The 21,250-nt window shown below is 47.0% G+C and overlaps 1 protein-coding gene across 3 annotated transcripts in view; it reads left to right on the top strand.

Annotated features, from left to right (window-relative positions):
• Positions 1-21,250, top strand: part of PolE2 (DNA polymerase epsilon subunit 2) — a 340,119-nt gene that overhangs the window by 153,137 nt on the left and 165,732 nt on the right. The window lies entirely within an intron of this gene.

The raw sequence follows: 21,250 nt of genomic DNA, 5'->3' as shown, positions 1-21,250 counted from the left end.
CGGGATCGCGTTGCTTCGTCCAAGGCGAAAGGTAGCTGTCGGTCTCATTCTCATCGGCATAAAAGATTTCACTCGCCAAACAGCGGAAATCTCCCTGACGAACAGCATCAGATCTACTTTGAGTTGAAGAACCCCTCTGGAGAGTCCGAGACTGAAGAAGGCAACTGCTCATGTGTAGCAAGCCTCTATAAAAGTGCTAGCGCTTCAGTACTGCGTTACAACACTGCTACAGGCAAAGGCTTAACAGTTTTCGAGGTAGGTATGTTGCGATTCGTGCTGACGATTGTGTGTATCTCATTGAGTTTCGTTGTCGCATGAACAGCTGAATACACATGCCGTTCTTTTGATTACAGAACAAGGCTATGCCTGGGCCATTGTATCTTGAAATAAGGCCAATCTTAGTTTTGATTGTAATGGGAGGGCTCTTTTCTTTTCGTTCACTATCCATGTTATTAAGTTTCAAATGAATAAGTCGTGTGCTTCCGAACACTCATTTGTTCATGTTGGCAGTTGTTGATATTCAGAGCAGATATATGCACGCACACTGTGCACGCTGCAAATGCGCGGACATGATAAAGTAGAACCTATTTGATACGTTCCCGCTTAATGCGATATCCTGGCTCCTGTGCTTGAAATTGTGAAAGCTAAATATTTTCCCATAAAGCTATGTGTTAGTACATTCCACTTAATACGTTCCCAGTAAATACGATTATCTGGCAGCTATGTTTGGCATTGCAGCAAACTGCAGTCGTATGATATGTTCTGCGGGCAAAAATTCTGATTCAGGTGTGCTAAAAGCCTCTCTCGCATGCTTGTGAAGTGCCAAGTGGCACGCTGCCGCCGTCTGGTGATGGGGATTTCTTTGTTGCATTCAATCGTCACCCCGTTCGAACACAGACCCATCTGAGCCGTCCAATTCTTCAACTGGTTTTTAAGAAATGCCTTTTATTTTCTGTAGCACAGTGGTTTTTGCAATGTAGTGCGGCCTGTAAGGCTGCTGTATCATCGGTACGCAGTTGCTGCCGGCACCCGGCCTTCTGGGTCTGTTTTCATGCCCGTACTGCACTATCGGCTCGGCAAATGCGGGCTTTCTCACGTTTCCACTGTCGGCACTCTGCGATAGTTGTCCGTGGCCTACCCATGTGGAGGCTCTCCACAGCACGCGAGGCTGACCACAGTGCTCGCGCTTTGCGCCACGGCAGCAACGAGATGGACGATGTCATTTTCAATGCAGCCAATGGCATGCGTGGTTTACGATGCTGAGAATGACGTAAATGATATCACAGCCAATGGACCACTCTCCACTCTGACATTGATGCCGAACGGTTTCGGGATATGCAGGCCGTGCCAGACCCTGCACGAGGCTGCATGCTGCTCAGTGTGCATAGTTTGTGATTCGAGACAGTTGCGTCTAGCTTGGCGTCGAGGAAGCGCACCCCCTTGTCTATTAAGGAGAAGCTGAATATCCTTGCAGCAAGCCCATGGAGCCCACCATGGGGAGCTGGTGGAGGCGTTATTGATGTGGTTTAAACCAGCACGGGCCTCTGGAGTTACTGTATTCACTTGATTCTAGGCCGACCTTGATTCTAAGCCGACCCTCTAGAGACCGAACCCCCCCCCCCCCCCCAAAGAAAAAGCTTACCTCAAATTTAAGCCAAACAAAACAGCAAAGACAGCATTTATAAAGCAGTGATGGAGATGCTGCTCCAATTGACCCAAACTGCTCGAAAAGAGAAATTCTGCTCCATGCTGCTCCAAAGTGCAATATTTGCTCCAAACATGTTCCGAAAGTATGTTGGCAAACTAAAAAGAATGAAGTTGAACCATGGGACCAACCAGTAAGTTTAAGCGAAACCAAAAGCAAGCTGTATGCACTATCATCCTAGTCTGCTACTCAGTGGTGTAAATACAGAAAAATCTCAAGGAGGGACACATATCAGGCCACGGTTTCCAATTCATATTTTTAATAAGGGTTGAATTTCATTATATAGAAATTAAATCATGCTTTCAAAAAAAAAAAAAGAGCATGGGGTCCGAGCTCGACCAATTGCATTGTTCTATTCAGTCTCTTTTTTTTTTTCACCTTTATTCGATTTCCATAGTCTACACAGCCGAGGGACATTTACCGCAGGTACGCAGTAAAAGATTAAAAGCCTTTTAAGAAGTTGATTGAGCTATACTTAACTGTTAACTCAATTAAATCACGTCTTAAAGCTAAATCTCCAATGGGACACTTGCAAGGGGTGTCCTCCACAGCTTGAACACCAGAAAACTCCAGACTCTCTTGACCTACCCCCTGCCCATGATTAACGCCAACTATACTGCTTGTATACTAGCTGCATACTAGCATACGGCGTGTTTAATAATAAATATAAATATTTATTAGATGCTTAAGTGATGTTTTAGACTTCAGGAGTCGTTAGAAACATGCATCTGCTCCGGAAACACCAACAGCAACCCTAAACTATAGCATTTTTTCTGCTCCGAAGACACTTGAGCCTGCTCCAAAACACCATTTTTTTCTGCTCCAGAATCTGCTCCAGAATCTGCTCCAAAAAGCAAAATATCGATTCCATCACTGTCAAAAAGAAAACATTTATTAAACATGAAGATGAAAGAAAGCAGTTGCTTCCTTATGCAAATAACTCGAAAAACATGCAGTTTCTAGTCTTGTTGTGTGTTTCCTTGACATCATTTTTTTGTTGTTGTTTTTGCGCTGCGTCTAGTCCGATGCCGCACTCTATCCTAGTCGTCGTCGCTGCTTCTCTCGTTGCTGACTTCTTTGTCGCTGTCTTCAAATAGTGTGCAATCCTCGGTGCCATCAAGCACATTGAATATGCCGCACTTCTTAAAAGAGCATGCAATCAATATTTCAGGGTTGTCCCACGCTGTAGCCTCTCCAGTGGCACACATTTTTTTATCCATTCCAAACTCCCACCCGGCTTGAATATTGGACAATGACTCCATGGCTAGGATAACTTTCCTTTTATAAGCGGCCCCGCCTGTATGGCGCGATAGAGCTACGCCACACAGACCACTCGAAGCGAGACTCGTAAGAACAAACGGCGTGCCTCAACATTCGCCACAAAGCTCAAAATGGTGGCCTGGTGTTGACTTGGCTACTAACGGCTATAATGTTGTCTAGGTGGTGCTAGTTGTGCACCACTTTTCTTGATGAAAAATGGTGCGTTTTTCAAAATCCTTGAATCTCAGCCGAGCTTAGAGTTTGATGCAAAGAAATTCGAAAAAATTTGTTGGCCTAGATAGATTCGAATAAATACGACTGTGTTCTTAAGGAGCAGCCGTTTTAGGAAGTGCGGTTTTCAGCGGCAGCTCAGAAAGTGTGGTTTTCAGCGACGGAGCCCATCAAAGATGATTGTGTGGCCTGCACGTCTGATCGATGACGACATCGATTAGTAGTTCTCTTCCACTGGCGTCGACGCACTCTGCCAAGTTCGTCTCAATACACAACAACCTCCCAACTTGCGAGCCGTGAAGTGTCGCCAAGATTGTCGCGGAGGTGGTGTGGGGCAACACAACGAAGGATGTTGGGGACGAGGCATTAAAAGACAGGATCGAGAATGAAAGCATGTGCTGACCGGCTAACTATGCTGAAGCTCTGGCTGAGCTGGAAGCTTTACAAAGCTTCTTTTGCAGAAAAGACAATGAAAATGTGGACATTGATCTGCAGTGTGTGCAGAAGGAGCTTTTCTCGTTCAAAGACAACAGCAAATAATCATAATGTGTTTTGAGAAATAAATGTTTTTTGCTCTTACACCTCTATGTGGACTTGTCGGGTTCATTTTTTGCTGAATTCAGATCATCATTTTCGTGGATCGTATGTTTATTTGCAGCGCTTATTAGAAAACGTTTCAACGAGGCTCTACTGTATACATACGAACAAACATAGATACACGCACCTGTGACCGTGGCGCGCATGTTTGTGTGCGTGTGTATACACACACTCGAAATAAACTTTGTTAGGAGTGAAGAATTACAGGAGCTTAATTTAAGAATGGGAAACGCTACGACTTGCACAGAAAACAAGCATATGTGAAAAATGCGGTCATACACATAACGCAACAAGTTTCCTAAAGCACTTACTTATGTGAACGAAACTACACTCTGAGCTTAGAGAAGCCAGAATATTCATGAGAATGTATAATGATGTACTCATAGGGGAGAATCAAGTCGTTGTGAGTGAACTGCTTTGGACAAACTACTGCAGTGATGCTACCGCTGGGCCAATGGCATCGAACTGTGCCGAATTGCCCTGGCTGCTACACGCTGCTACATATCTTCAAAATTTTGGCGAGTCTGTGCCCAACCTGCTCCAAAAGGCGTGCTCTGACTTTTGGAAACGAAACTACTTGAGGTTTTCCCGTTAAAAATGACGTCGCGGTGCACCTGCGTTAAGACGCAACTTGAGCCACGACCGGACTAAAGGGGCGAGGGGCGCACACTGCCTTACGGCCTGCTCTTCGGGTCTAGTTCCCACCTTTCACCGCCGCTAGTTGTGGCGCTGCGGCCCAACCCTCTACGGTTGAGCCACAGCTTGGCCAGGGTAAAGGAAAGGCGCGCGCTCACTTGCCGCTCTTATAACCCTGCCCTGGCTACACGTGATACTTCTCTGTGCTAATTTACATGGGCGTCTTCAAACATAGGAGGTTCCTTCCCACTGCTGAATTTCCTGCCTAATAGGGTCCAGCAGCTTAACGTTATATTCGTGAAGCGCCGAATCATAAACATTTGAAAAAAAAAAAACATTTTAACGCGAGGCACACGAAGAAAAGATATGCGAATTTATTGTTTCAAATAGCTTTTATTGAATAATACATGCTGCTCTTCAAACATTCACTTTAGCAAATTTCAGTACGAGGGTAAAAAAATAAAAACACAATAGGCATTACTAGGTAAACAAGCAACTCTCAAGACTTTTTTTCATTTTTGCTTTCTCGTCTAGAAAGGAAAGTTCATTTGGTCACAATCTGATTAATTTTCTGGGTGGTCTGTGTGCATAATTGGAGGGCTTCTCTTGTGAGTCGGTGATTTTCTTCGTGTGGTTGATGAAAAGTATTCTCGTGAATTTTTCGGCAATTAGAGCTGCGGACCGTTTTGCGTGGCTGTCGTCAACACACTCTGGACAGTTTAGTACTGGCGCGCGTTCAAGCCCACACTCGACGAGTAGCTAAAGAACTTCCAGCGTATTTGTTCTTGGCAGATGTTGCCACGCGGTCAAACATATAATTAAATTGTTCAAAAGAGCAAGAAACTCTGGCCTTGGATAGCATAGCCTGCTCTGGTCTTGGCCTTGCAACAGTACGTACAAAGGATTGTCGTTGTTGCATGTTGTGACTAGGATTTCACAGGATCCGCAACCAAAATCTGTTATTAACTTGGAAACGTAGCCGCCAACATATTGATACAAAGTATCACTACAGGAAAAACAAGGCAGGCGTGGGCAGAGAAGGAAGACGACGTTGCCTCGACTGCGATCCCCCTGAGTGGGTACGAGCCACGGCGGTGATCATCATCAATAGACTGTGATCGCGGACTCAGGGCCCATTAAAACCCCCCCGTTAAGTTACCTTAATTTGTGTAACAATTTGGTGGAGGTGCTGGGTAGGACGAACCCAAAGAAGAGAGCTTCACTACCAGGACTTCGTCGCAGCCGCCGCCTCGCCGGACTTCCACCTTCGCCGATCGTAATGGCCCAAGAGCAGCCATCCAACGCTTCGAGGCCAACTCCGATCGGTTCCGTGCCGTACTACAGAGTGCCACCAAACTTCGGCGGGACCTCAGGAGAAGACGTCGACGTGTGGCTCAAGAACTACAAGCGGGTGAGCAGAAGCAATGGCTGGGACTCGAACGAACAGCTCAATCATGTCGTATTCTCGTTAACTGACACCGCCCTTATGTGGTACGAGAACCACGAGGACATGTTCACGACTTGGGAACGTTTTGTTGAAGAGGTGCAGAAGTGCTTCGGTGATTCGGACGCAAAGAAGAAACGCGCGGAGCAGACATTGTCTCAGAGGGCACAGCTTCCAGCAGAAACATGTACGACATACATCGAAGAAATATTGAAGCTGTGCAAGATCGTGAATGGGAGGATGTCTGAAGAAGACAAGGTTGGACACGTTCTCAAGGGTATAGCCGAAGACGTGTACAATTTCTTAATTGGGAAAGACTGCTTGAACTCCGTGTCCGACGTGATGAAGCACTGTCGTACCTTTGAATCCCTCAAGATGCGACGAATTTCTCCGAAATTCGGCCGCCTGTCCAACGTCCCCACTGTGGCTAGTGTTGAAACAGTGCCGCCTAACGACCTTGCTTTGACCATACGGCAGATTGTTAGAGAAGAGCTGCTTCGATGTCAGCAGAGCTATCATCGCCCCAGCGATTTTCAGGATGGGTACGTAAGCGAACCAGAACATGTGCGGACTCTTGTTTCTCATCCACCATGGCAACCATCGATCAACGCAACAGACGCTTATGAATATCAAGGCACACGGCAGGCTGGATTCCCCCGTCAACCACCTCCCAACTACGAACGAAGTTTTCGCCCACCTGTTTACCCAACATCGCCTCCCTACAGGGCCCCCGAAGGACGGTACCACTATCCCATGCCTTCCGAGAGGAGTCGTTACTCTGAGCAACAACGTGCCCCTCGACCAAGTCGGGTATGCTACAACTGTGGTGTCCCGGGTCACATCGCACGTTTTTGTGACCACCGCCCATATCAGCGACAGTCTTGGCACATGTCTCACCAACCTTTTGACCATCCGCTCTCCACGTCACGGAAACCACGCGCACCTACCGGATCACACTACCCCTCGCCGGCCTCTGATCGAAGTTTGACACCACCACCAGCTCTCCGTGCTCCACGATCGCCATCGCCACGGCGACGCGCACGTACACTGCCGCCGGAAAACTAGTCGGTGCGGCCAGTGGGGGTGAGGCCGCGAGATCACAGGTGCTATCTACAGGTATACCCCCGTCAGCGTTTATGTTGAAGAACAAAGTTCATGTAGTTGTCGATGGAGTGGCTACTATGGCACTTGTGGATACAGGTGCGACAGTCTCGGTGATGAGTGTAAATTTTAAAAACCTGCTGGGACCAAAAGTGATGTTTTGCCTGAACCGTGGGGTGACATTTCGTGGTGTAAGTGGTGACGTGTTGTGTCCGGTGGGATATTGTACTGTGGACGTCTCGCTGTGTGGCAAGGTGTTTTGCACAGAGTTTGCGGTTATTCCGCGGTGTACACATGACGTTATCTTGGGTATTGACTTCTTGTGTGAGTGTGGGGCAACTGTAGACTGCAGAAGTGGTAATCTTTTTATACACGGTACTTTCCCAACGGCGCTCTTGGAAAATTCCCGTCCGGAGGAATGCATCTTTTTCGTCTCCGTGGACACAGTCGTTCCTGCATTTTCTGCTGTGTGTGTTCCCGTGACATGTTCTAGCAACAACTGTGGCACGTTTGACGCCACGCTCGAACCGATTCTCTTGGCATGCCTGAAAAAGAGCATTCTCATTCCCCATTGCATAGTGCCAGTCGTTGATGGACGGACAGGTGTGTGGACAATGAACAGTTCCATGGAGCCTGCAATTCTGCCAGGCGGCATGAAACTTGCAGTATTTAGACCCGAATCATGTACGACGCTGGTTGCGCTTCTTGATGCTACGAGCCAAAAAGAACATCTAGGCTTAGAAGGTTCAGAAGATGCCCAATTGCTACAAATGGTCAGCAAGTCACTTGACTAAAGCGAACGTCGTACACTGCTCGACGTTCTATCCAAGCACTCGAAAGTGTTCGATTTTTCTAAAAATAGCCAAAGGCCCTTAATCCCAGCGTCCCGAACACGTCATCAGATCCACACCGAGTCGGCGCATCCCATTAGGCAGAAACCTTATCGAGTGGCACCATCGGAGCGCAAGATCATCAACGAGCAAGTCCAAGAAATGCTGGAAAAGGGAATAATACAGGAATCGGCAAGTCCGTGGGCTGCTCCTGTCATTCTAGTGAGGAAAAAGGATGGTACGTGGAGATTTTGCGTTGACTACCGCCGACTCAATTCTGTTACCAAGAAAGACGTTTATCCACTGCCGCGCATCGATGACGCTCTAGAATGCCTGCATTCCGCGTCCTACTTTTCATCTGTCGACCTGAGATCAGGTTACTGGCAAATTCCGATGCACGCAGCTGACAAAGAAAAGACGGCATTCGTTACGACCGACGGACTTTACGAGTTCAACGTTATGCCATTGGGATTATGCAATGCTCCTGCGACATTCGAAAGATTTATGGACTCTATATTGCGTGGTTTAAAATGGCATATATGCATGTGTTACCTTGATGATGTCGTAATTTTTGGACGTACGTTTGAGGAGCACAACACTCGCCTAGACCTCGTGCTAAGCTGCATTGAAAAAGCTGGCCTTGTATTGAATTCGAAAAAGTGCCACTTTGGCGAGCGACAGACATTGGTGTTAGGACATCTCGTCGACAAAGATGGCATTAGACCTGACCCACAAAAGACCGCGGCCGTTGAATCGTTCGAGCGTCCTAAATCTGTGAAACAACTGCGTAGCTTCATCGGGCTCTGCTCGTATTTCCGCCGGTTCGTACCCAAGTTTGGGGATGTGGTTCACCCCCTGACGAGCCTTCTACGCAAGAACAGCCTGTTTCAGTGGACCTCCGAGTGTGATGCCGCTTTTCACAAGCTGAAGTGTTTGTAAACTTCGCAGCCAATACTTCGGCACTTCAATCCTTCGTCGCCAACGGAAATTCACACAGATGCAAGTGGCATCGGTATCGGTGCCGTTCTCGTTCAGCGTTCTGGCAAGAATGAACACGTTGTGGCGTACGCAAGTCGTTCTTTAAGCAAGCCTGAACGCAACTACACAGTGACCGAACAAGAATGCCTAGCGGTAGTCTTTGCCGTGCAACGGTTTCGCTCATACATCTATGGTCGCCCGTTCACTATCGTCACAGATCACCATTCCCTGTGTTGGCTGATCAACCTTCGTGACCCATCCGGCCGCCTCGCACGATGGGCCATTCGTTTGCAAGAACATGTCTTCCCCATCTCATACAAGACTGGCCGTCTACACGCTGATGCGGATTGCCTCTCCAGAATGCCGCTACCATCGACAGATTGTGAAGCCGATAACTTTGACCACCTTATCGCTTCTCTGTCCTCTGGCTTTCCTGATGCCGTGACTTTCGCCGCTGAGCAACGTAATGACCCAAGCTTAAAAGCTCTCTTCCCTGGAGCGAGAAATTCATTAAGCGAAGGCCGATTCAGCGTCCGAAATGGTCTTCTTTACCAGAGAAACTTGTCCACGACGGGCGCCCGCTTTCTGCTGGTTGTTCTTGCGTCCCTCCAAACGTCTGTTCTGCGTCTCACGCATGATGGCCCCACCTCTGGCCATCTAGGCACCGCACGAACACTTAGTCGCACGAAAGAGCGGTTCTATTGGCCGAAAATGAGCAAAACAATTCAGAACTACGTGGCCAGCTGTACGCAGTGCCAGAGCCGCAAGCGGCCCTCCTCGGGTCTAGTTGGTCACCTGCAACCGGTAAAGCCTCCCGGTTCCCCTTTTGAAAAGGTTGGCATTGATCTGATGGGACCATTTCCACGCTCTTCAAAAGGTAACCGGTGGATAATTGTATGCGCCGACTACCTGACGCGGTACTGCGAGACGGCTGCCTTATGCTCCGCCACGGCAGTCCAGGTTTCGGAGTTCCTGTTGCATTCAGTCATCCTCCGACAAGGACCTCCTCGCGTGATAATAAGTGACCGTGGACGACAATTCACCGCTGATATTGTCGAATCATTACTTCGTTTCTGTGCCTCCAAGTTCCGACACTCAACTGCGTATCATCCGCAAACTAACGGTCTCACCGAGCGCACAAACCGAACGTTGATCAACATGTTGTCAGTGTACGTCGCCTCTGACCACAAAAACTGGGATGAAGTATTACCATTTGTCACGTACGCCTTCAACACGTCGAAACACGAAACGACAGGCTATAGCCCTTTCTATCTGCTCTACGCTCGCTCACCTCGACATACGCTGGACACTATCTTTCCTTTTGTCATCCATGACGATTTAACAATTGTGGAAACCTTGTGTCGTGCGGAAGAGACCCGTCGACTTGCCTGCTTACGTACACTGGCAGCGCAAGAGTCATCCAAAACTCGCTACGACAGTCAACACAGGCATGTAACCTATGCCCCCGGTGATCTAGTGTGGGTGTGGACCCCAATACGCAGACGTGGCTTGAGCCAAAAGCTACTGGCACACTATGCCGGTCCTTTTGTGATACTCCGTCGTGTCAGCGAGGTCAACTATGAAATTGCACGTGTCACCACTAGTGGCCGACGTTCATGCAAGACGGAGGTGACGCATGTTGCCCGCCTGAAGCCGTTTACACAAAGGATGCAAGAATGACTCGCCCAGAGGGCTTCGTCTGAGAGAGGAGGAATGATACAAAGTATCACTACAGGAAAAACAAGGCAGGCGTGGGCAGAGAAGGAAGACGACGTTGCCTCCGCTGCGATCCCCCTGAGTGGGTACGAGCAACGGCGGTGATCATCATCAATAGACTGTGATCGTGGACTCAGGGCCCATTAAAACCCCCCCGTTAAGTTACCTTAATTTGTGTAACAATATGACAAACCCGAGTAAGTCACCGACCTTGGTATAGGGGCATGACATTCCGTTAGGTCTTCCAGCCTGTCGTGAAACTTTTCAGACAGTGTGGGTGCCACTTGCTCAGCATCAACATTGGACGTTTCAGCTTCTTTTGGGCATAATGACTTAGCCTTCACAATCCTATCAAGGGCAGCCGTAACGGCTCTGGCGTCCAATTGGTAATTGCCACCACACATTTGTCGAATTCGCCCAAACAGTGCCTCAATTGGATCGCTATTTAGTTTCTTTGTCAGCACGTAACTGACGCCTTCTTGAAGCAAGAAGCGTGTAGTTTCCACAGCGGATTGCGTGGTGAATAGCAACGCTTGAAAGGTCTCTTCTCTGAGAGCGCCATTGCCTGAGGCGAGTGAACACAACTGTACATTCTTTATGTACACAGTGAACTTGTTTTCAAGCCACAGCAAACGATGATCGTGCGGACTGCAAATCGACGCCTTGTAACCACTTCCAGCACAGGAAGTATCATGAATATCAAACCATTACTTTACGGTTTCATGAGAAGAATGGTAGCATCCGCGTCTTTGAAATCATGCAGGTCCCTGTCTCCGCAGTAATTCTCCTGCAGATGTTGTACCGCCGCACACACTTGTGGCGAAAACACTTGGACAGCACGCAGTTCCGTGTTACGTTGCGAGCAAGTTTCACAGTCATTGACTTGTGATACCCGTGCAATTTCTGTACGTATGTACCGCTTATAACGTAGCAGCCATCTGTGAGCTGCCTTTTGAGGAACTGGCTTCGGATATTTTTTATCACATGGCACAGGTCAAAGCTAAGGAAGATTACCCGGTCAGGGTCATGTGGGTGCGTTATAACCATGCGCAAGGAGCCATTGCCTATGTGTTTGAACATCCTGGTGTTAGCCGAGTATTTGTCAGTTACAATACGAACGATGTTGAAACCACACCACTCGACTGTGGGGATCACTTATTTTGTCCATTTGAAAAGGTCTTTTCCACTCGGCTGCTTGGTGAAATAATATCAGCAAGGTATCTTATATTCACTGTTTGTGCCACACAGAACAAAGCACAAAAAAAAACCCTGTTTGCCAAAATACCCTGCATGTTCAACGCGCTGCTATCGGGTCTGTCCTTAAAACCAAATACGGCATCTTCTTTTCTGTCATAGGTGCATTTTGGCTTAGTGCTTGCTTCATCAACAATTAATGATGCCATATGCTGCCTGCTGCTCAGAAGTGACACTTCTTGAACCAGTCTTATTCGCATTGCAGCACTCATTCCAGATGAGGTTGGGCTGGAGCCCATGTATTTTTAGAGGGTGCATTTTGCTGGTAAGTTTAGGAGCCCTGATGTTCGAGCATGGTCGTATCCTTTCGGCGAGAGAAATCTCCATATCACACATTCTCGAATTACTTCTTCAGGGTACGTCAGATGCTGCTTCCCATATGGTTCAATTTGGTGAATCAGGAACACTGCCTTTTTGTATCCATTCTGCGAGTCCGCCTTGATTTTTTTGACCGAAGCAAGATGTTTGCTTTTGCGATGGAATGCACTGCGCTGCTCTACCTTGACGAGTTTTTCTAGTAAAAGAGATAGTGGAGAGGTACCGGCTTGCACGTTGGTGATCGTTGTTTGTGGTTTGCGTGCTCATGCTTTTGGTGTGTTCGTGGCATTCGATAGACACATTGTCTTCCACAGGCAGCGATTCAAGCGGCCGGGCTTTTCGCTTGATTTGCTTTGAAAGGAGGTTCAACAGCCCGAGGAGCAGGTTCCTTGCGAGGCCTTTTTGCAGGAGGCATCATGTACGCTGGATAGCCTTTGAAAACTGTGGGCACAGCGCCACGCAAAAGTTTCTTTATGCGGCACCCGGAAGCGTAGTCAGTCGAAAGGAAGTGCTGGCTACACACGACCGTTGACGGCGACTTATCGTTGATAGTTAAATCCTTCCTAGCAATGTTCCTTTGCCATTTGGCGCACAAATTTCCGTCACTCGGAAATTGTTGAAATGAAACACCTGGGCTTTTTCCAGGGTGTGAGCGGCAAAAGGGCACGCAGCAGTACACCATTTCGATGCCGGCCAGTCCACGTGTACCAGTTTAACCCGATGCACCCTGAAAATATTATAACGACGCAATCAGAAACCGATTGAGAAAATTATGCAACTGAAGCACACAACAAGTATACTTACTTGGTGAAATATAGCAGCGAATGTATTCATTCATATCGGTGATATTCCACGGCAGGTCCGAAAAATGTGCGGCAAGCGTGGTCGGTTCACTCCGCCAGAGGTGAGGCGTCGACTGAGAAAGAGAAGGGGTTGGGAGAGTAGAGTGTTGGTTCGGTAGTGCCCCCACTCGGCAACCGCTGCTACGAGCTATGAAGAATTTGCCCTATTATTCCCTCCTTGGGTGGGCAGGCCGTAAGGAAGTGGGCGCGTGCCGCCACTGTAGTCCGGCTGTGCCTGAGCCAAGCCGAGCCGAACTGGGCCAAATGTCACTGTTGGGACCATGGATCGTTGGGACGCAATGAATGCCCGATTTTTCGAACATTCCAGAGACTGGGAAATCGTCTCAAAAAAGGTTCATGGCTTTTTATCCCGCTCAAGTAATCAAATAGCCACAGCCCCATCTGAAATAGCCTCAATTCCTCCTAGAGTACGCTGATCAGGCATTTCGGTGCAGGCTCAGGCTTTATAAATACAATCAGGGCCTACCAATGTTCATTTGCAAATACATATCGCGTGATGAGCGCCGCTGATACCAGCAAAGCGCGGAGTAAGTGTCAGATCGCATGGAGCGTGTGGAAATGATGACATAAAACATAAAAACATAAAGAATGCGACGGAATAGAGGAATACTTGCTTGGACTTCCGCGATGCATGTGTGCACTTAGAAGATGTGCCACTGTATGAAAATCTCCTGTGAGCGACACGTAGCACTTGCTTCCACTCGAGGCCGATCGTTCCTAGTTGTGTGCAGCAGATAACCTACAAAGCTGACCCCGTTTCTACTGGGGCGCTTTCGTACACACATGTTTGTCATAAAAGAGTGTTTTTGATGCCCACTCTGTACTTTATCACACATGGGCGCGACGATGGCGAGCTGTTTTCCTTCATCAAGGCACTGCGTGCCTTGATGAAGCATAGAAAGGCAGCGTACGTGAGTGATTAAAACTGTGCAGTACGTCGAGAACTGAGCCACATGCAGTAATTTATTTATTTATTTATTTATTTATTTATTTATTTATTTATACATATACCTACAGCGCCCTCTGGGGGCATTGTTGAAGGGGGTTTACAAATTCAAAGTACATTTAAATCAGTGAGGACAAGTTGAACTGCACGGCACTCAAAAAATAAAGACAAATCAAAAACACCTAAATCACAGCATACAATATCGTTATGCGACCACATACTCCTTTAAAAGGGAAGAAAACGCTGTGGAAGGGGCGGTCACAATGTTTTTTGGAAGACCGTTCCGTTCCTGAATAGTTTTAGGAAAAAAAGTATTTGCATACGTTGATGTTCGGCACATATATTCACACACTTTCAAAGGATGGTCCCGTCGTGATGAGATGTATGTTGGTCAGCTGAAGCAGTTAGCTGAAGATGCTTATTATAAAGCGATTAAGTCTTAGTGGCGTGTTTGCCGCATGACCACCATCACACCTCGGAGTATTTCCGGTGCTTATCCGTTAGACATCACCTCACTCCCCAGTGATACCAGTCCCTTTGAATTTATCTCCTTCACCTCGTAGCACTTTGCATTGTGGCAAAGCCAACTTTCAGACATTTTTGAAATAACTTTCAGATTTCAGACATTTTCAGACAACTTTCAGATTTTTGAATGCTTTTGTTTAAGCCTACGAGGCCATAGACCTATCAAAGGTAGAAATTTTAAGTAACACTGTTTCTTACTTGCAATGTCGGCTGGAAGCCCGAAAAATCAGACATAGAAGAGTTTCAGCGCCGAAAATTTCACAGTTTTTTATCCATAGACGTCGACAGGGCTTGTGATTCTATCGGGAAATCATCTGAATTTTCAAGCGTGTTTGAAAAATCTGGTTTCTGGAAAATGGGCAGTCAACTGATCTTCAGTCATGTTATAATGAAAGGCTATGGTTTTAAATGTTCTAATTGGCTTTGTCTATTAAATATGGTCAGGCAGGGGTGCAACAGCTGCGCAAATTGCACAGCTGTTGCACAGCAAGCAACCATCCTTAAAAAACTGAAGTGGTTTCCACTCACCAGCCCGGGCTTGCAACGGGTGTTCATCCGATGAAAGCTTCAACGGTTGCTTCATTCCCCGAAAGTCACTCGAATTCCCTTCGTGGAAGCATTTGAACGAGTCGAAATAAACAGAATGAGAAAGAATGTGTCGGTCGGCAGAGGCTCGAAATATTTACAGGGACACAAAACAGTCCGACACACCTCCGAACATACCGCGAGCCGTTACCTGCCGTCGCAACCGTTGGCCGTCGCAAACTTTGAAATGAGGATAATGATGTCGATAGGCTGCTACTGACATCGAGTCAGCTGGATCAAAAATTATTACAAAGAGTTCATGACGCAGCACATGTTTAGGAAAAACTACTTGTTAAGGGGAGATGCGAGTCGAAAAATCGCGTTTTTAGCGAAATTTCTCGTATTTCTGATTTTTATTGCATTGTAATCTTCAAACCTTCTTCTTTCATCTGTGAAAATTTCAAAACTAAATTCGAACAGGAAAATGCAAAAAAATGTGTATGAAGGCATCGCGGTGGCTCAAAATTTCGTGAATTTGCGCCGATATTGGCCATCTTTGACTGCGCGCTGCTCCCCGTCGCAGTGCCGCCCGCCATCCCGATCAGTTGGGAAAGTTGCGTCCGGCCTTCTTCTTGCAGCTCTGACGACCGCCAGTTTCGTACGTGGGCAAAAAAAAATAAAAAACGAGGCCTTTTTATCACGTGGTTTGAGCGGTTTGAAACGCGCGGCACCCTAAGCTGCATCGCCATTGGCTACCGAGTCATTGTCAGCTGTGTTGGTGGCGGCCATCGGCATTTGGTCCGTCTGCTTTTCTGCGCGTCTACGCATATTTCCGCGATGACAAGCCCGAAAAAGTGCAACGTGAGACCGCAGAAGTTTCGAAAGAAGCACAAGTTCAAGGGAAGGCGGCGTAAAGCGCCCCAAACGACGGTGACGAACGAGAACGCGCTTACGTGTGCTAGGCCTGACGGCGGCATCGACGAGTGCGCGAGCGACAGTGGCTGCGATGAAGGGATTGACGCTGCGCTTTCTTTCGTCAGTGCTTCGGAAAAGAAACTCGGCTTCTTCAAAAAAGACAAAAGACAGCGCGATGAGGTTTGTGCAACGACAGTTTTGTGCGACACCCTCTTGCTGACGGCACTTGTGGCAGGTGCGGCATGCCCTGCTTGCGGTATTCAAAAACTTGCCGTTCGGGAGCCGGCAGAAAAGCGCAAGGGACTTTCGTCGCTCCTCGAACTTCATTGCGAAAACAGCGAATGCTCAGCGACTGTTCTTTCGTGCTCCTATACGTCACTGCGTGTTACGGCGGACGGCAGCAGCCGAGTGAGCCAACGGTACGACAGTGGGAGCTCCCGAGATAGTTTTGCTGTAAATGTGAAGGCGGTGGTGGCTGCACCCGCTGTCTCCATTGGGCATGAGCAATTGTCGAGATTTTGCTCCATTATTGGACTCCCAAAGCCAATGCACCACCGAGGATTTTTTTCGATAGCAAAGAAGGTGCACACCGCTGCCATGGCAGCTGTGAGTGAAAACTTGCGCCGATCCAGAGAGTTGACGAAAGAAGTAGCAGGCGAAACTGATGTGGCTGTTATGTTTGACGGCACTTGGCAGAAGAGGGGCCACAAAAGCCACAACGGGATTGGCGCAGTTATCTCCTTAGATACTGGCCTCTGCTTAGACATCGAGGTCATATCAAATTACTGCCTGACATGCAGTAGGCACAAGGATATGGGCCCAGACGAGAAACTGTGGCAGGCATTCCATGGCCCAGTCTGTGAAAAAAATGCAGACTGTTCCTTCCATGCCATGAAAACGGAGGCTGCAATGCGCATTTGACAGAGAACATTGACTTACGACACCCCACTGCATTTCATGACATTCTTGAGTGACGGTGACAGCAAAGCATATAGTGCAGTTGCAGAGTCAAAAGTCTATGGTGCTGTTAATATAGAAAAAGAAGACTGCACTAATAATGTGGCCAAGAGACTTGGCACCGCGCTACGGAAGCTGCATGTGCCATTACCACGAGGGCAGAAAATGAAAGAGCCAGCCATTCAGAAGCTCCAAACAAAACATACTATCGGATTGCCATAACAAGCAACAGGGGGAGTGTACGGGATATGTACACTGCAGTATGGGCTTCGTACTTCCACTCATGCTCTACTGACAATGCTGGCAGCCACAAGTTTTGCCCTGCAGGAACAGAGTCGTGGTGCAAACATCAACGCGCGGAACCACTTGGTGAACCTGCACCACGCCACACATTTCTCCTGACAAAAGCACAGGGATTGGCTGTTTTGCCCATTTATAAGCGGCTAACGGATGAGAAGCTCCTTGCTCGATGCATCAAAGGGAAAACCCAGAACGCATCGGAATCCCTGAACAGCAAAATTTGGCTACTTTGCCCCAAGACTAACTTTGTCTCCCGAACGGTTGTCGAGACTGCCGTAGCTATGGCAATCCTGTGGTTCAACAAGGGTGATGCTACTTTCGAGCACATCCTGGAAGAGCTCAACATACTGCCATCTAGAGATCTAGTTACTTTCAGTGATTGCCGCGATGCGAGGCGCATTAAGAGAATGTCCGAGCGTCTGACAGCAGAAGCAAGGGCCCACCGTCGTCGTGGAGTGAAAAGGGCACGGCTAGAAGAGAGTGCTCGCAAGGACCGTGAGGGCACAACCTATGCTGCAGGACAGTTCTAGTAACTTGCAGTGCTTTTCAAAGTTCTGTTGAACATTATGGCCAAAGATTATGCATTTCTAACAACTCTGTGATAAAAAAAAAAGGTTTCAAACTTTCAAATGCGTTATTCTCCTTTTGCAGTTTTGTGTGATCTGTGCTTCTTATACACGCTAGTTCGTATACTTAGAATTGTCATACCTCTATGAAATTTCGCACATAGCATGATGAAGGCCCATAGAGTGCAAGTATCTATTCAGATTGACAGTGCTGCTTGATTATGTTTTTCAAAAATTACATAACATTGAAAGCCCTTGGCAACTAGAGCCATAGTAAATTTTTCTATTTTATTATTGTATTTCACCTTTTTACACACAAAATTTATATAGTTTTTTGCACTCTACAGTTCCAAAGGATCATAGTCAGCTATATCTGCATGCTTTATCTCAAATTTTTATAGGTCAGAATTGTTGCATAACAATGGCCATAATTTTGCAGTATCTGACCTGCAGAAAGAAAACCAAGCAATATACATGAAAATAAATGACATATTTGAAAAGAGGAGAAAAAATTCTGTTAGCATGCTAATTTGTGTTAAATTCAGACTCTTATTAAAGAAAATCGTTTTTCGAGTAGCATCTCCCCTTAAAAGAACAAAATGTTTTTTATGTGTAGCAGTTCGCAAACATGTAGTATTTGATAATTTTAAAATAAAACTTAGCCCGAACGAAGGCGCCTATACAAGAAAGTGCAATAGCGCGAGTGGCGAGAGAGGTTAGTAGATCCACTCTGGGTGTTTGAAGCAGAAACGCGCCGCGGTTAGAGGTGTGCGCCGACTGGTCGCCGCGCCGCCGCCGACGTTTTTCATCGGCGCAATCGGCGCGCCATTTATGCACCAGTCCGAATTTTCACAGATTTGTCTTTTTCTTTTTCATAGTGGTTTATAGCTTCGTTTCACATTTATGTAGCCAGTAAAAAACGGGCTTCTTAGTTATCTTCATCCAGCTTTAGAGAACGAGAGTACCACTATGAACAGCGGCACAAGTTCAGCGGCCGCTGCATGAAATGACATATTGGACAAATTGACAAAAAATAAATGTAACAGTTACCGTAATGCATAGACGCTGCCATCTGAGGCTTAAAATTAATTTTTGCTCGTTTTCTATGTCGTAATTAGCAATGATTTTGGTCATACAACGTTGAATGTACTGGTTCAGCGTGTTGATGCGTGCGAGTTCACCATAGCACTACTCGAATATTCATATGGATGCTAAACGGCATCATAATCACTCCAAGATGGCAGCCTATGATCGTGCCCGAAACAGGGGCGTATACACAGAAGAAATGAAATGGTTGCAGTGCAGCACGAATGCAGCGCGTTAGGTGAAGAACTACACAAAGTCCCGAAGGATGAAATCGAAAGGGAGAAGTTTAATGGAGATTAGAAGCGTCGAGGCATAATACATGCTCGAATCTACTCAGGGTATATCATCACCTGTCCATGGTGTTAATGTTGATGATTTTCGAGGATGACCACTCATATGCAGCGTCTCAACATGCTGCAGAAAATATTTGATGCCTTTTAATTCAGGCATCAAATATCCGGGATGAAGATGCCAAGGCAGTAAGATTGCAAGAGAGAGAAAAGAGCGCTGGGGGATTAACCAGATCTTGGCATCCGGTTTGCTGCCCAGCACTGGGGGTGGAGAAATAGGGGCAAGAAAGGGGGTGTAGAGAGACAGAAAAGAGAACGCATGTGCACTCAGGAGTAGGATGGCAAACTTAACAGAGGATTTATTACATTCTGTACAGACAGGGCAAGAGATCTCTTGCGAATGAGCTGGGTGGCTCATCATAAAGTGTGCGTTTTGACTAAATCAGGGAATGGGTCCGGAATGCGCTGTTGAATCACGGGACACACACACCATTTCTGACGGTGCCGCTCACACTCGCTCACGTCAATGTCTTTGATTCGGGCAAGGCCACCACGCTGCACCTGTGACACCAAGAAACCACTGTGGTCGTCACGTCAAACGCCTTATGGTGTCGGAATGCCACCTCACTTCCCGGCTAAGATGGACAAAACACGGCTGGCAGCCCTTCGGTGACTTGTTTGACGAACAAAGAACGCCGCTCTTCCCCGTTGGCCCAGGCGCCGCGTGTAACGGCGCTATATAAGTGGTGAGCAGAGGCCTAATAAGCTTGTCTGAGGCCACCAGTTTTAAAAAGAACAAAATAAAATTTAAAAAAACTTGCCAGCAAAAAGTTTACAAAAGATGGCTGGATTCGTCAATAATGCGGAGGCAGACACTTGAGCGACATGCCATATATGACGTAGTCCAGCAAAGATGTCTTCATCACGTAACTTGAACGGACCTACTGGCACTGTGAAAGATGAATAATAATTATTGTGGACAGTGGTGATGTACTTCTGTTGCGAAGGTAATGCTCAGAATTAACCAAATAAATCTTAACTTTATATTCAGGTCTTGATAAGAAAGTTAGTCAAGTTAGAAAGCTCCTCAGGTGGCTAAGTAATAAATTACTTCACCATACTTTAAGTTGAAGTAATTTGCAAATAAATAATGCAACCTCTGTTTAATTGATATTCAATGACGTTACTGCAATCAACGGTGTGTCGCCGCTATAAAACTGGAACGTTATCTGCGGACACGAGCGGACGAATGCAGCGGAGAAGGAATATGTCACGTAATAAAAGCGATGTCATGTCGCACATATTCGCCTGTACAACTCCGTGCCCTTTTGCTTGCTCGTGATGTATTCGAAGGAGCTAGCCAAGTCTCGGGTAGAAGTCGAGCAGAGTAGCCGGGGCTGATAAGAGGAACGTTTATATACACTATTTACACACTAAAGGTAGCTATATGTTGATGGTAGCATCATGGAAGCGTGATGGGATCTTTTCAGGGATGGTTCAGAGCGTCTCGGTGCTCACGCTTTACGCCCTGGCCTTCCTAAAATTATCTGCAGGAGAAAACAGTGGACAGTTTGCAATAATCTGCTAGGCAGCTTTTCTGTAAGGTTAGTTTTTCAACCAAGAACTCTCGTTCACAGGCAGATTTTCTCGCTCATTTCGTTTTTGCCATTCCTTTTTTTTTTTTTTTTTGAGATCTTGTGCTCGCGTGCCTTCGCTGGAATTTGGAGAGGTGACATTTTGTTGTACTCGCGTGCTCAAAATGAGAAATAAAAGCATTCTGTGAACGAGAGAGTTTGGTTGAAAAACAAACCTTACAGGAAAGCCGCCTTGCAGATCACTGTAAACTGACAGACTGCATGTCAATTCAGTTCAGGGCACTCCGAACAAATTGGCGCCTTCATCTCCATCCGCCAAATGGGGGGGGGGGGGGTAGTGGTTATAAAAAGGTGCCAAATAAATTTCTGCAGCCCAGCAGGGAGCAGCGAATAAGGATTAAAAAAACGAGAGAGGGAGAAAGACAGAGAAAGTCAAACACTGCCTTCTTTTCAACCAAGGAAAGAGAGAAGGTGCACGTTGAGTTTGTCACACGGCAAGAGAGAAACATAACGTAGGTCACAGTGCAATAATACGCACAACACATCACAGTGCAATAACATTGCATCGCATGTGCAGAATAGGGTCTGCAGCGCTAGGCAGGCTAGGGCTTG

This window comes from Rhipicephalus microplus, chromosome 5 (genome assembly GCF_043290135.1).
Source record: "Rhipicephalus microplus isolate Deutch F79 chromosome 5, USDA_Rmic, whole genome shotgun sequence".
NCBI lineage: Eukaryota > Metazoa > Arthropoda > Arachnida > Ixodida > Ixodidae > Rhipicephalus > Rhipicephalus microplus.
The sequence above is the reverse complement of the archived record's forward strand: the minus strand, read 5'-3'. Positions and strand labels throughout refer to the sequence as shown.